Consider the following 12,677-nt stretch of genomic DNA (forward strand, 5'->3'; position numbering starts at 1 on the left):
AAGACTGTTGGAAAAGCATTACAGGTGAAGCTGGTTGAGAGAATGCCAAGAGTGTGCAAAGCTGTCATCAAGACGGCAGGTAGGCTAGTGGTTAGAGCGTTGGACTAGTAAATCGAAAGGTTGCAAGATCGAATTTCCAAGCTGACAAGGTCAAAATCTGACGTTCTGCCCCTGAACAAGGCAGTTAACCCATTGTTCCTAGGCAGTCATTGAAAATAAGAATTTGTTCTTAACTGACTTGCCTAGTTAAATAAAGGTAAAATACATAAATAAATAAAGGCAAAGGGTGGCTAATTGAAGAATCTCAAATATAAAATATATTGTTATTTGTTTAACACTTTTCTGGTTACTACAAATTCCATATGTGTTATTTCATAGTTTGATGTCTTCACTATTAATTCAACAATGTAGATAATAGTAAAAAGAAAAACACTTGAATAAGTAGGTGTTCTAAAACTTTTGACCGGAGTGTTGATACCAGGCACCACTTAAGTCCAGCAGTGGGACATCTGGGGATAATATAAATTATTTAACCCATTTTAAGATAAAACAGGGAGAACTCATCCCTGGGATTTGATTCCTGGCACACAGCATCAGAGGGTCTTCTGCTGAGCATCGTGGGGGAGAGAGGGAGAGCAGATGAGTGGTGAAAATGACAGACTGTTCAGATTCCAGCATCTAAGCCAACATTGCTTATTGTTCCCCATGCACAGAAATTATATCCTACATGCGCACACATATCACTACTTGAGAAGAAACATACTGAAAGTGTAATTTTGGATTCATGTATTCATCAGTAATCATAGCCAATCTATAAAAAATGTGTGTCACTGAAGAACTTTTAAAAAAAGTATTGTAAAGTTCTGAGATGAAGCAATTCGAAAGTAATTGATTTAACTCACCAAAATGTTTAAATGTAATTAATGTGTGGGAGAAAGTAGTTACTCAAACAATTACACATATTTGACGAGTGATTTTGAATTTTGTTTGCGGCTTAATTTATAGCTTGCGAGTCCATCGCAGGACCATGACGGTGTAAAAGGAATAGCCTTCTCATTCCTACAGCCCCATTACGGAAAATCAATAGTCCTAACTTATTCTGGGCAGTTGACTCCAAGACCAAAGACTTAAGAGATCCGGATTGGAGAGGGACTTCCATTTTGGTGGATAAAGGTCATTCTTACACGTTAATTTGTTAATGTCGCTTTAACAGCTCTGAGGAGAAATCTATACAAACTGGATTATTTTCCATTAGGGAAGAGAAGGAGAATGTGAGCAGGCCCAGGATTAGTGGATTGATCGCTTAGCTGAAACCAGAGATACCAGGCTGGTACTCTAAAGGCCATCTGCACAGGGCATTAGGTCCTGATCTGTTTTTTTTTGGGGTACGTTACAGATTCTTTTGGGGGGGGCAAAACTTACCGACATTCAGTACCAGTCCAAATTTTGAGGACCACCAGCAGTCAGATATTTGTTGTAGCCCTGATCTTCCACATTAGATTCAACTAGTTAATGGCTTGATTTCTTTGGTGGACTAGATGAATGAACTATATCAGGGCTAGAGGTCGACCGATTATGATTTTTCAAAGCCGATACCGATTATTGGAGGACCAAAACAGCCGATACCGATTAGTCGGCCGATTTAAAAATATATATATATATATATATATTTGTAATAATTACAATTACAACAATACTGAATGAACACTTATTTTAACTTAATATAATACATCAATAAAATCAATTTAGCCTCAAGTAAATAATGAAACATTTTTAAATAATGCAAAAACAAAGCGTTGGAGAAGAAAGTAAAACTGCAATATGTGCTATGTAAGAAAGCTAACGTTTCAGTTCCTTTCTCAGAACATGAGAACATATGAAAGCTGGTGGTTCCGTTTAACATGAGTCTTCAATATTCCCAGGTAAGAAGTTTTAGGTAGTAGTTATAGGACTATTTCCCTCGATACCATTTGTATTTCATTAACCTTCGACTATTAGGTGTTCTTATAGGCACTTTAGTATTGCCAGTATAACAGTATAGCTTCCGTCCCTCTCCTCGCTCCTCCCTGGGCTCGAACCAGCAACACAACGACAACAGCCACCATCGAAGCAGAGTTACCCATGCAGAGCAAGGGGAACAACTACTAGGAGGCTCAGAGCGAGTGACGTTTGAAACGCTATTAGCACGCACTAACTAGCTAGCCATTTCACTTCGGTTGCACTAGCCTCATCTCGGGAGTTGATAGGCTTGAAGTCAAACAGTGCCATGCTTGACGCACAACGAAGAGCTGCTGGCAAAACGCACGAAAGTGCTGTGAATGAATGTTTACGCGCCTGCTTCTGCCTACCACCACTCAGTCAGATACTTGTATGCTTGTATGCTCAGTCAGATTATATGCAACACAGGACACGCTAGATAATATCATCAACCATGTGTAGTTAACTAGTGATTATGATTGATTCTTTTTTATAAGATACATTTAATGCCAGCTAGCAACTTACCTTGGCTTACTGCATTCGCCTAACAGGCAGTCTCCTTGTGGAGTGCAACGAGAGAGGGGCAGGTCGGTATTGCGTTGGACTAGTTAACTGTAAGGTGGCAAGATTGGATCCCCCGAGCTGACAAGGTGAAAATCTGTCGTTCTGCCCCTGAACGAGGCAGTTAACCCACCGTTCCTAGGCCGTCATTGAAAATAAGAATGTGTTAACTGACTTGCCTTGTTAAATAAAAAATAAAAAATAAAAATATATATATATATAATAAATAAAAAAATCGGCGCCCAAAAATACCGATTTCCGATTGTTATGAAAACTTGAAATCGGCCATTCCCATTAAATCGGTCGACCTCTAATCTGGGCTGCAACAAACATTTTAAAAGGCCGGTGGTCTTGGAAGAGAAGGTTGATATAGGCCTACACATGTTACCTTGCCTGAATTGTTATTGCAAAAGCCCTCTCTTGAACCACATGGTCCCTTAAAAGTAGTCTAGATATTCTGTCTCCCTCATGCAATGTGGAAAACACCAAAGTCCACTGTGACGTCTTAACCGTCAGACATTAACGTATTGAAGCCACGCAAACAAAATCAAGGCAATACAGGCAAAAATAGTTTGTATGACAAGTCTATTTTTCTCCAAGTCTATTTTTTTCAAGTTTATTTTGCAGCTACTGACCCAATTATGTTGGGTTTTGAAACAAATGTGATGTTTGTATTGTCCAATTGAAGATATTGCCGCTGCTCGTGCTGCCAGTGTAAGTGACTTCTGGAGTCACTAGACAGTTGTCCGTCAGTCTGTTTTAACATAACAAAACGAGAACAACAAATACGTCTAGCGTGACACGGCAAGAGAGCAAAACTACTGACTCAAGGATGCCACAACAGGTCTCATCTTTTCACTGCTGAGATGTTCCATACCCATCATCTGTGTGGCCAGCGCACTTAAACTAAACAGAATATGTAGGCAAGGTATGGAGTTGTAAAAAATAAGAAAAGCAGCCAACAAGTGGTCAGCATATGTGGGAACTCCTTCAAGACTGTTGGAAAAGCATTCCAGGTGAAGATGGTTGAGAGAATGCCAAGAGTCTGCAAAGCTGTCATCAAGGCGGCAGGTAGGCTAGTGGTTAGAACGTTAGACTAGTAAGGTTGCAAGATCGAATTTCCAAGCTGACAAGGTAAAAATCTGATGTTCTGCCCATGAACAAGGCAGTTAACCCATTGTTCCTAGGCCATCATTGAAAATAAGAATTTGTTTTTAACTGGCTTGCCTAGTTAAATAAAGGTAAAATACATAAGGGTGGCTATTTGAAGAATCTCAAATATAAAATATATTGTTAGTTGTTAAACACTTTTTTGGTAACTACAAATTCCATATGTGTTATTTCATAGTTTTGAAGTCTTCACTATTAATTCACAATGTAGAAAATAGTAAAAAAACAAAAAAACTTTTGACCGGTAGTGTTGATACCAGGCACCACTAAAGTCCAGCAGTGGGACATCTTCACTGGGGATAATATAAATTATTTAACCCATCTTAAGATAAAACAGGGAGATGTGTCTGTTTATTTATTATATATTTTTTTTTTCACCATTATTTAACCAGGTAGGCTAGTTAAAGAACAAGTTCTCATTTGCAACTGCGACCTGTCCAAAATAAAGCAAAGCAGTTCGACACACACAACACAGAGTTACACATGGAATAAACAAACATACAATCAATAATACAGTAGAAATATCTATAAACAGCATGCACAAATGAGGTAGGATAAGAGCGGTAAGGCAATAAATAGGCCATGGTGGCAAAGTAATTACAATATAGCAATTAAACACTGGAATGGTAGCGTGTGCAGAAGATTAATGTGAAAGTCGAGATACTGGGGTGCAAAGGAGCCAGAAAAATAAATAAATACAGTATGGTGATGACGTAGATTGGATGGGCTATTTACAGATGAGCTATGTACAGGTGCAGTGATCTGTGAGCTGCTCTGACAGCTAGTGAGGGAGGTAAGAGTCTCCAGCTTCAGAGATTTTTGCAGTTCGTTCCAGTCATTGGCAGCAGAGAATTGGAAGGAGAGGCGGCCAAAGGAAGAATTGGCTTTGGGGGTGACCAGTGAGATATCCCTGCTGGAGCGCGTGCTATGGGTGGGTGCTGCTATGGTGACCAGTGAGCTGAGATAAGGCGGGGCTTTACCAAGCAGGGACTTGTAGATGACCTGTAGCCAGTGGGTTTGGCGACGAGTATGAAGCGAGGGCCAGCCAACGAGATCATACAGGTCGCAGTTACTTGAACTCTGTGAAGCATTTATTTGAGTTGCAATCTGAGGTGCAGTCTAATGAAATAATCCTATGCAGCAGAGGTAACTGGGTCTTCCTTCCCTGTGGTGGTCCTCATGAGAGCCAGTTTCATCATAGCGCTTGATGGTTTTTGAGACTGCACTTGAAGAAACTTCCAAAGTTTTTGAAATTTTCCAGATTGACTGACATTCATGTGTTAAAGTAATTATGGACTGTCGTTTGTCTTTGATAATTTGAGCTGTTCTTGCCATAATATGGACTTGGTCTTTTACCAAATAGGGCCATCTTCTGTATACCACCCCTACCTTGTCACAACACAACTGATTGGCTCAAACGCATTAAGAAGGAAATAAATTAGACAAATTGACTTTTAACAAGGCACACCTGTTAACTGAAATGCATTCCAGGTGACAACCTCATGAAGCTAGTTGAGAGAATGCCAAGACTATGCAAAGCTGTCATCAAAGCAAAGGGTGGCTACTTTGAAGAATCTCAAATATAAAATATATATTTTTATTTATTTAACACTTTTTTGGTTACTACATGATTCCATATGTATTATTTCATAGTTTTGATGTCTTCACTATTATTATACTCGGTAGAAAATAGTAAAAATAAAGAAAAACCCTTAAATTAGTAGGTGTGTCCAAACTTTTGTCTGGTACTGTATCTGCCAATATACAGTTTTACAGCAGGGACAAAGTGTAATTTTTCCACACTGAAATCTCTTGCCATCCAAAACAGTAATTGTCCAATAACTTTGCTTCAAATGTTGATTTCATAGACTTTGCCATCAGACATTTTTACAAATTAATACAAATACAAAGCTGCAATGTCTTCAGTCAATAAGTATTCAACCCCTTTGTTATGGCATGGCTAAATAAATTAAGGAGTAAGCATTTGCTTAACAAGTCACATAATAAGTTGCATGGACTCACTGTGTGCAATAATTGTGTTTAACATGATTTTTGAATGACTACCTCATCTCTGTACCCCACACATACAATTATTGGCATGGTCCCTCAGTCAAGCAGCGAATTTCAAACACAGATACAACCATAAAGACCAGGGAGGTTTTCCAATGCCTCACAAAGAGCACCGATTGGTAGGTGAAAAAAATAAATAAGTGGATGGAGAGGAAGGAAACAGTTCGGGGATTTCATCATGAGGCAAATGGTGACATTAAAACTCCTACAGAGTTGAATGACTGTGATAGGAGAAAACTGAGGACGGATCAACAACATTGTTGCAACACTAACCTAAATGACAGAGTGAAAAGAATGAAGCCTGTATAGAATAGAAATATTCCAAAACATGCATCCTGTTTGCAATAAGGCACTAAAGCAAAAAATGTGGCTTTAAAAAAAAAACTTTACGTCCTGAATACAACGAGATACGTTTAGGGCAAATCCAACTCTTCAAAATGTCAAGCATGGTGGTGGCTGCATCATGGTGTGTTTTGTAGGATAAAAACACAAGGCCAAATATACAATGGGGTTTCTTACCAAGACGGCCTTGAATGTTCTTGAGTGGTCTAGTTACTGTTCTGACTTAAAATAGGCATGAAAATCTTGAAAAATGCCCGCCACATGTGGCAGGGGCTACAGTACATTACGGATTATAAAGAAAGACCCAACCTTGATCTGCCCAACGATGACACTACCAGACGAACTCAAACCATTTTATGCACACTTTGAGAACATTGTGACTGCACGGCAAGTGCATCAAGTCTGGCACAGACAGGCTCTTAAACAAATCTCCTATCACCAAGTAATAAGACTGACAAATAGCTTACAAAATAGCTACACAGCCTCTCTTTATTGACCTTTTATTTACCCATATACATATCTATCTCAAATCAAATCAAATCAAATCAAATTTTATTTGTCACATACACATGGTTAGCAGATGTTAATGCGAGTGTAGCGAAATGCTTGTGCTTCTAGTTCCGACAATGCAGTAATAACAAGTAATCTAACTAACAATTCCAAACTACTGTCTTGTACACAGTGTAAGGGGATAAAGAATATGTACATAAGGATATATGAATGAGTGATGGTACAGAGCAGCATAGGCAAGATACAGTAGATGGTATCGGGTACAGTATGTACAAATGAGATGAGTATGTAAACAAAGTGGCATAGTATAGTATAAAGTGGCTAGTGATACATGTATTACATAAGGATACCGTCGATGATATAGAGTACAGTATATACGTATGCGTATGAGATGAATAATGTAGGGTAAGTAACATTTATATAAGGTAGCATTGTTTAAAGTGGCTAGTGATATATTTACATCATTTCCCATCAATTCCCATTATTAAAGTGGCTGGAGTTGAGTCAGTGTCAGTGTGTTGGCAGCAGCCACTCAGTGTTAGTGGTGGCTGTTTAACAGTCTGATGGCCTTGAGATAGAAGCTGTTTTTCAGTCTCTCGGTCCCAGCTTTGATGCACCTGTACTGACCTCGCCTTCTGGATGATAGCGGGGTGAACAGGCAGTGGCTCGGGTGGTTGATGTCCTTGATGATCTTTATGGCCTTCCTGTGACATCGGGTGGTGTAGGTGTCCTGGAGGGCAGGTAGTTTGCCCCCGGTGATGCGTTGTGCAGACCTCACTACCCTCTGGAGAGCCTTACGGTTGAGGGCGGTGCAGTTGCCATACCAGGCGGTGATACAGCCCGCCAGGATGCTCTCGATTGTGCATCTGTAGAAGTTTGTGAGTGCTTTTGGTGACAAGCCGAATTTCTTCAGCCTCCTGAGGTTGAAGAGGCGCTGCTGCGCCTTCTTCACGATGCTGTCTGTGTGAGTGGACCAATTCAGTTTGTCTGTGATGTGTATGCCGAGGAACTTAAAACTTGCTACCCTCTCCACTACTGTTCCATCGATGTGGATAGGGGGGTGTTCCCTCTGCTGTTTCCTGACGTCCACAATCATCTCCTTAGTTTTGTTGACGTTGAGTGTGAGGTTGTTTTCCTGACACCACACTCCGAGGGCCCTCACCTCCTCCCTGTAGGCCGTCTCATCGTTGTTGGTAATCAAGCCTACCACTGTTGTGTCGTCCGCAAACTTGATGATTGAGTTGGAGGCGTGCGTGGCCACGCAGTCGTGGGTGAACAGGGAGTACAGGAGAGGGCTCAGAACGCAACCTTGTGGGGCCCCAGTGTTGAGGATCAGCGGGGAGGAGATGTTGTTGCCTACCCTCACCACCTGGGGGCGGCCCGTCAGGAAGTCCAGTACCCAGTTGCACAGGGCGGGGTCGAGACCCAGGGTCTCGAGCTTGATGACGAGCTTGGAGGGTACTATGGTGTTGAATGCCGAGCTGTAGTCGATGAACAGCATTCTCACATAGGTATTCCTCTTGTCCAGATGGGTTAGGGCAGTGTGCAGTGTGGTTGAGATTGCATCGTCTGTGGACCTATTTGGGCGGTAAGCAAATTGGAGTGGGTCTAGGGTGTCAGGTAGGGTGGAGGTGATATGGTCCTTGACTAGTCTCTCAAAGCACTTCATGATGACGGATGTGAGTGCTACGGGGCGGTAGTCATTTAGCTCAGTTACCTTAGCTTTCTTGGGAACAGGAACAATGGTGGCCCTCTTGAAGCATGTGGGAACAGCAGACTGGTATAGGGATTGATTGAATATGTCCGTAAACACACCGGCCAGCTGGTCTGCGCATGCTCTGAGGGCGCGGCTGGGGATGCCATCTGGGCCTGCAGCCTTGCGAGGGTTAACACGTTTAAATGTCTTACTCACCTCGGCTGCAGTGAAGGAGAGACCGCATGTTTTCGTTTCAGGCCGTGTCAGTGGCACTGTATTGTCCTCAAAGCGGGCAAAAAAGTTATTTAGTCTGCCTGGGAGCAAGACATCCTGGTCCGTGACTGGGCTGGGTTTCTTCCTGTAGTCCGTGATTGACTGTAGACCCTGCCACATGCCTCTTGTGTCTGAGCCGTTGAATTGAGATTCTACTTTGTCTCTGTACTGGCGCTTAGCTTGTTTGATAGCCTTGCGGAGGGAATAGCTGCACTGTTTGTATTCGGTCATGTTACCAGACACCTTGCCCTGATTAAAAGCAGTGGTTCGCGCTTTCAGTTTCACACGAATGCTGCCATCAATCCACGGTTTCTGGTTAGGGAATGTTTTAATCGTTGCTATGGGAACGACATCTTCAACGCACGTTCTAATGAACTCGCACACCGAATCAGCGTATTCGTCAATGTTGTTATCTGACGCAATACGAAACATCTCCCAGTCCACGTGATGGAAGCAGTCTTGGAGTGTGGAGTCAGCTTGGTCGGACCAGCGTTGGACAGACCTCAGCGTGGGAGCCTCTTGTTTTAGTTTCTGTCTGTAGGCAGGGATCAACAAAATGGAGTCGTGGTCAGCTTTTCCGAAAGGGGGGCGGGGCAGGGCCTTATATGCGTCGCGGAAGTTAGAGTAACAATGGTCCAAGGTCTTTCCTCCCCTGGTTGCGCAATCGATATGCTGATAAAATTTGGGGAGTCTTGTTTTCAGATTAGCCTTGTTAAAATCCCCAGCTACAATGAATGCAGCCTCCGGATAAATTGTTTCCAGTTTGCAGAGAGTTAAATAAAGTTCGTTCAGAGCCATCGATGTGTCTGCTTGGGGGGGGATATATACGGCTGTGATTATGATCGAAGAGAATTCTCTTGGTAGATAATGCGGTCTACATTTGATTGTGAGGAATTCTAAATCAGGTGAACAGAAGGATTTGAGTTCCTGTATGTTTCTTTCATCGCACCATGTCACGTTAGTCATAAGGCATACGCCCCCGCCCCTCTTTTTACCAGAAAGATGTTTTTTCCTGTCTGCGCGATGCGTGGAGAAACCTGTTGGCTGCACCGCTTCGGATTGCGTCTCTCCAGTAAGCCACGTTTCCGTGAAGCAAAGAACGTTACAGTCTCTGATGTCCCTCTGGAATGCTACCCTTGCTCGGATTTCATCAACCTTGTTGTCAAGAGACTGGACATTGGCAAGAAGAATGCTAGGGAGTGGTGCGCGCTGTGCCCGTCTCCGGAGTCTGACCAGTAGACCGCCTCGTTTCCCTCTCTTTCGGAGTCGTTTTTTTGGGTCGCTGCATAGGATCCACTCCTTTGTCCTGTTTGTAAGGCAGAACACAGGATCCGCGTCGCGAAAAACATATTCTTGGTCGTACTGATGGTGAGTTGATGCTGATCTTATATTCAGTAGTTCTTCTCGACTGTATGTAATGAAACCTAAGATGACCTGGGGTACTAATGTAAGAAATAACACGTAAAAAAACAAAAAACTGCATAGTTTCCTAGGAACGCGAAGCGAGGCGGCCATCTCTGTCGGCGCCGGAAGTCAATCTCCGTCACTCCAGTATCACTGCACATTGCAAATAGGGTATTGGAACTGACTCTGTATATCGTTTGCTTACTTATTGTGATCTTCATATTCCTTGTGGATTTTTTTCTAGTATTACATTGTTATTGATTATTGAATTGTTAGGTTTTGAGTTAGCAAGAAAGGCATTTCACTGTACCTATGCATGTGACATTAAAACTAGAAACTATAGAAAGTTACTGAGTACCACCATAATACATTGACATTTAGAAGACATAGACAAACAAATAGGCAACACCCAAAGGCAAATAGTCCCTTCCTCTCCAATACCTTTTTCTGCCTGAGCCCCATAGAAAAAGCCGGGGATTTTGGCCCCTGGTGACGGGAGCTGAGCCCCGTCTCTGCCACTTTCTTGTCTGTGCCCCTCTACTTGTGACTACTTCCCTCTCCACCTTCCCACTGCTCTTTCAATAAAAATAAAATACAACTCTGATCTCTTACATCATTAATCTGAAACATAATATAATCAACTTAAAATGATCATGTTACATGTCTGTGCATAACTAACGTGCGCGGTAGAATGGAATGGCACAGTAGTGATTTAGTTATTTAAGTCCCCACACACTTCAACCAGTCTTTTTACCCAAGGGAAAAGCTGACAGGAAGGTTAAAAGCTAGTCGTCTGTTAAACACATCCAAAGAGTCACATACAATATGTGTCTTTGATTGGCATCAGGAGTAGGATTGAAAAATAACAAATCACTTAGAGAACTCACCATTGTCCAATCACCAGACATCGATTTTGGACAAAAACATATTTTACATATTATAACCCATGAGATGTTTTCTTTGGGAACTCTATATTCCCATTCATTCACCCCCATCTGGCATTCTCCAGATGAGGGTAATATGGGTCATATCTGGGTAATATGATCATATCTCGAATTTTGCTCCATTTTTTCCTCTCTAAATAAGAGTTGGACAGGTAAAAGGTCACAAGCATTTCGCTACACTTGCATTAACATCTGCTAACAAATCAAATTTGATTTAATGAACAGTCCACAATAATTGTATTATTTCAGCGCTTACAAAATTATACGTAGGCTAAATAAGCCTTCCACAACCATAACAACCACAAAAAAATTACATTTGATGAAAATAGTTTAACTTATTTTGCAATAATCACTGATCTGACTTAAGTCTACGAAAATGCCCCCTTTGTTACAAATATAACAAGAACCATGCACAACTGCACACCCACTAATAATTACTTCTTGTAGCAGGTGAATGAATACATTATAGCAAAAAAGGCTAGCTAGCGAGCGAGGTAGAACAGTTAAACTGTTATGAACACACCCTCCTGTCTGTCTCCACCTGTTTTAAGAGCATGTAGCCTTATTTCTCAGAATGAGAACGAGTTGCCAATTCCTTATGAATTAATATTTGTAAATGTATTAAATAAACAGACTAGCCACAGCTTGATATGTGCTAGCTGTCTAAAATGCTGCTAACGGTACATGGTACGGCAATGCCATGCACTGAAACTGCCCAGGATTAACATTCATTGATACTACCGTTTTAGTAAGGTCTGCTGTGAGGTCAATTTTAGGTGCTTTCGTAGAAAGATTAAATTCACCTCTGTTACAGTAAAATATTGTCTCACTGTGTTTTGGTGTCCACGTGACTGATTATGTTGGACCAAACTTAAAATACAAATAGCGAGTTGGTACTGCTTACTGTCAGAGAGGAAGAAGCGATCTCTAATCTTTGTCGTCGTGAGTGACGGGGAGGGCTCAGTGTGTGAGTGGGAAAGTGCTGCACAGCAGTCAGAAGGAGCGAGGGAGACGAGACAAAAAGGCAAAATTAGAACAAGTAGACATAAATGCTCATAAGAAAAGAAATACTGCGATTCAGGCATTTTCAATTTTGCGCATTCTTTTTTTATTTGAATGAACTCGATATATCACCCAGCTCTACAGTAAACCCTCTTTATTCTCTGGAACGTCACACCTCTGGTATTAGTCTGAGCAGCCATCAGCACTATGCAGCAAGGGAAACAATCTACCCTTCAGACCAGTGAAATATCCATGCCATCTAGTGGGCCTTGGAGAGAAATCAGCTAAAGCTGTCAGTCCTATATACCATGGGCAGCCACTCTAGGGTCACACTGGTTCAATGTGTGTCTCCAAGCCTAATGAAGTAACCACAATCTCACTGTATGCATAACAGTGGTTTTAAAATGGAAGCATTCTAGCAACAACAAAAAATTGGACGGATCACATCTGGACTTGCGTACAGCACTTTTAATTATAGAGACTAACTTTGTTGAATTGTATTTGTTAAATTTATTTAAATGTGGTTTCACATTTACTTAAACTTATTTAACCAGGTAACTTGACAGGGAACACTAATTTACAACATGTTGCAGGTGAGATGAAAGGGTTTGAATGAGCTAATTTGATGCTGGGGGTGATGAATGAACCACACCGTGATAGAATCATGTGACATCTTTTTGTGTAATACTTTGACAACTCATTATCTTTTGACACCAAAAGTCTCCAGT

General features: G+C 41.5%; 1 protein-coding gene across 2 annotated transcripts in view; it reads right to left on the reverse strand.

Annotated features, from left to right (window-relative positions):
• LOC139413213 (serine/threonine-protein kinase 4-like) overlaps positions 1–12,677 on the reverse strand; it is a 64,098-nt gene that overhangs the window by 16,449 nt on the left and 34,972 nt on the right. The gene's annotated exons all lie outside the window — the stretch shown is intronic.

This window comes from Oncorhynchus clarkii, chromosome 7 (genome assembly GCF_045791955.1).
Source record: "Oncorhynchus clarkii lewisi isolate Uvic-CL-2024 chromosome 7, UVic_Ocla_1.0, whole genome shotgun sequence".
Taxonomy (NCBI): Eukaryota; Metazoa; Chordata; class Actinopteri; order Salmoniformes; family Salmonidae; genus Oncorhynchus; species Oncorhynchus clarkii.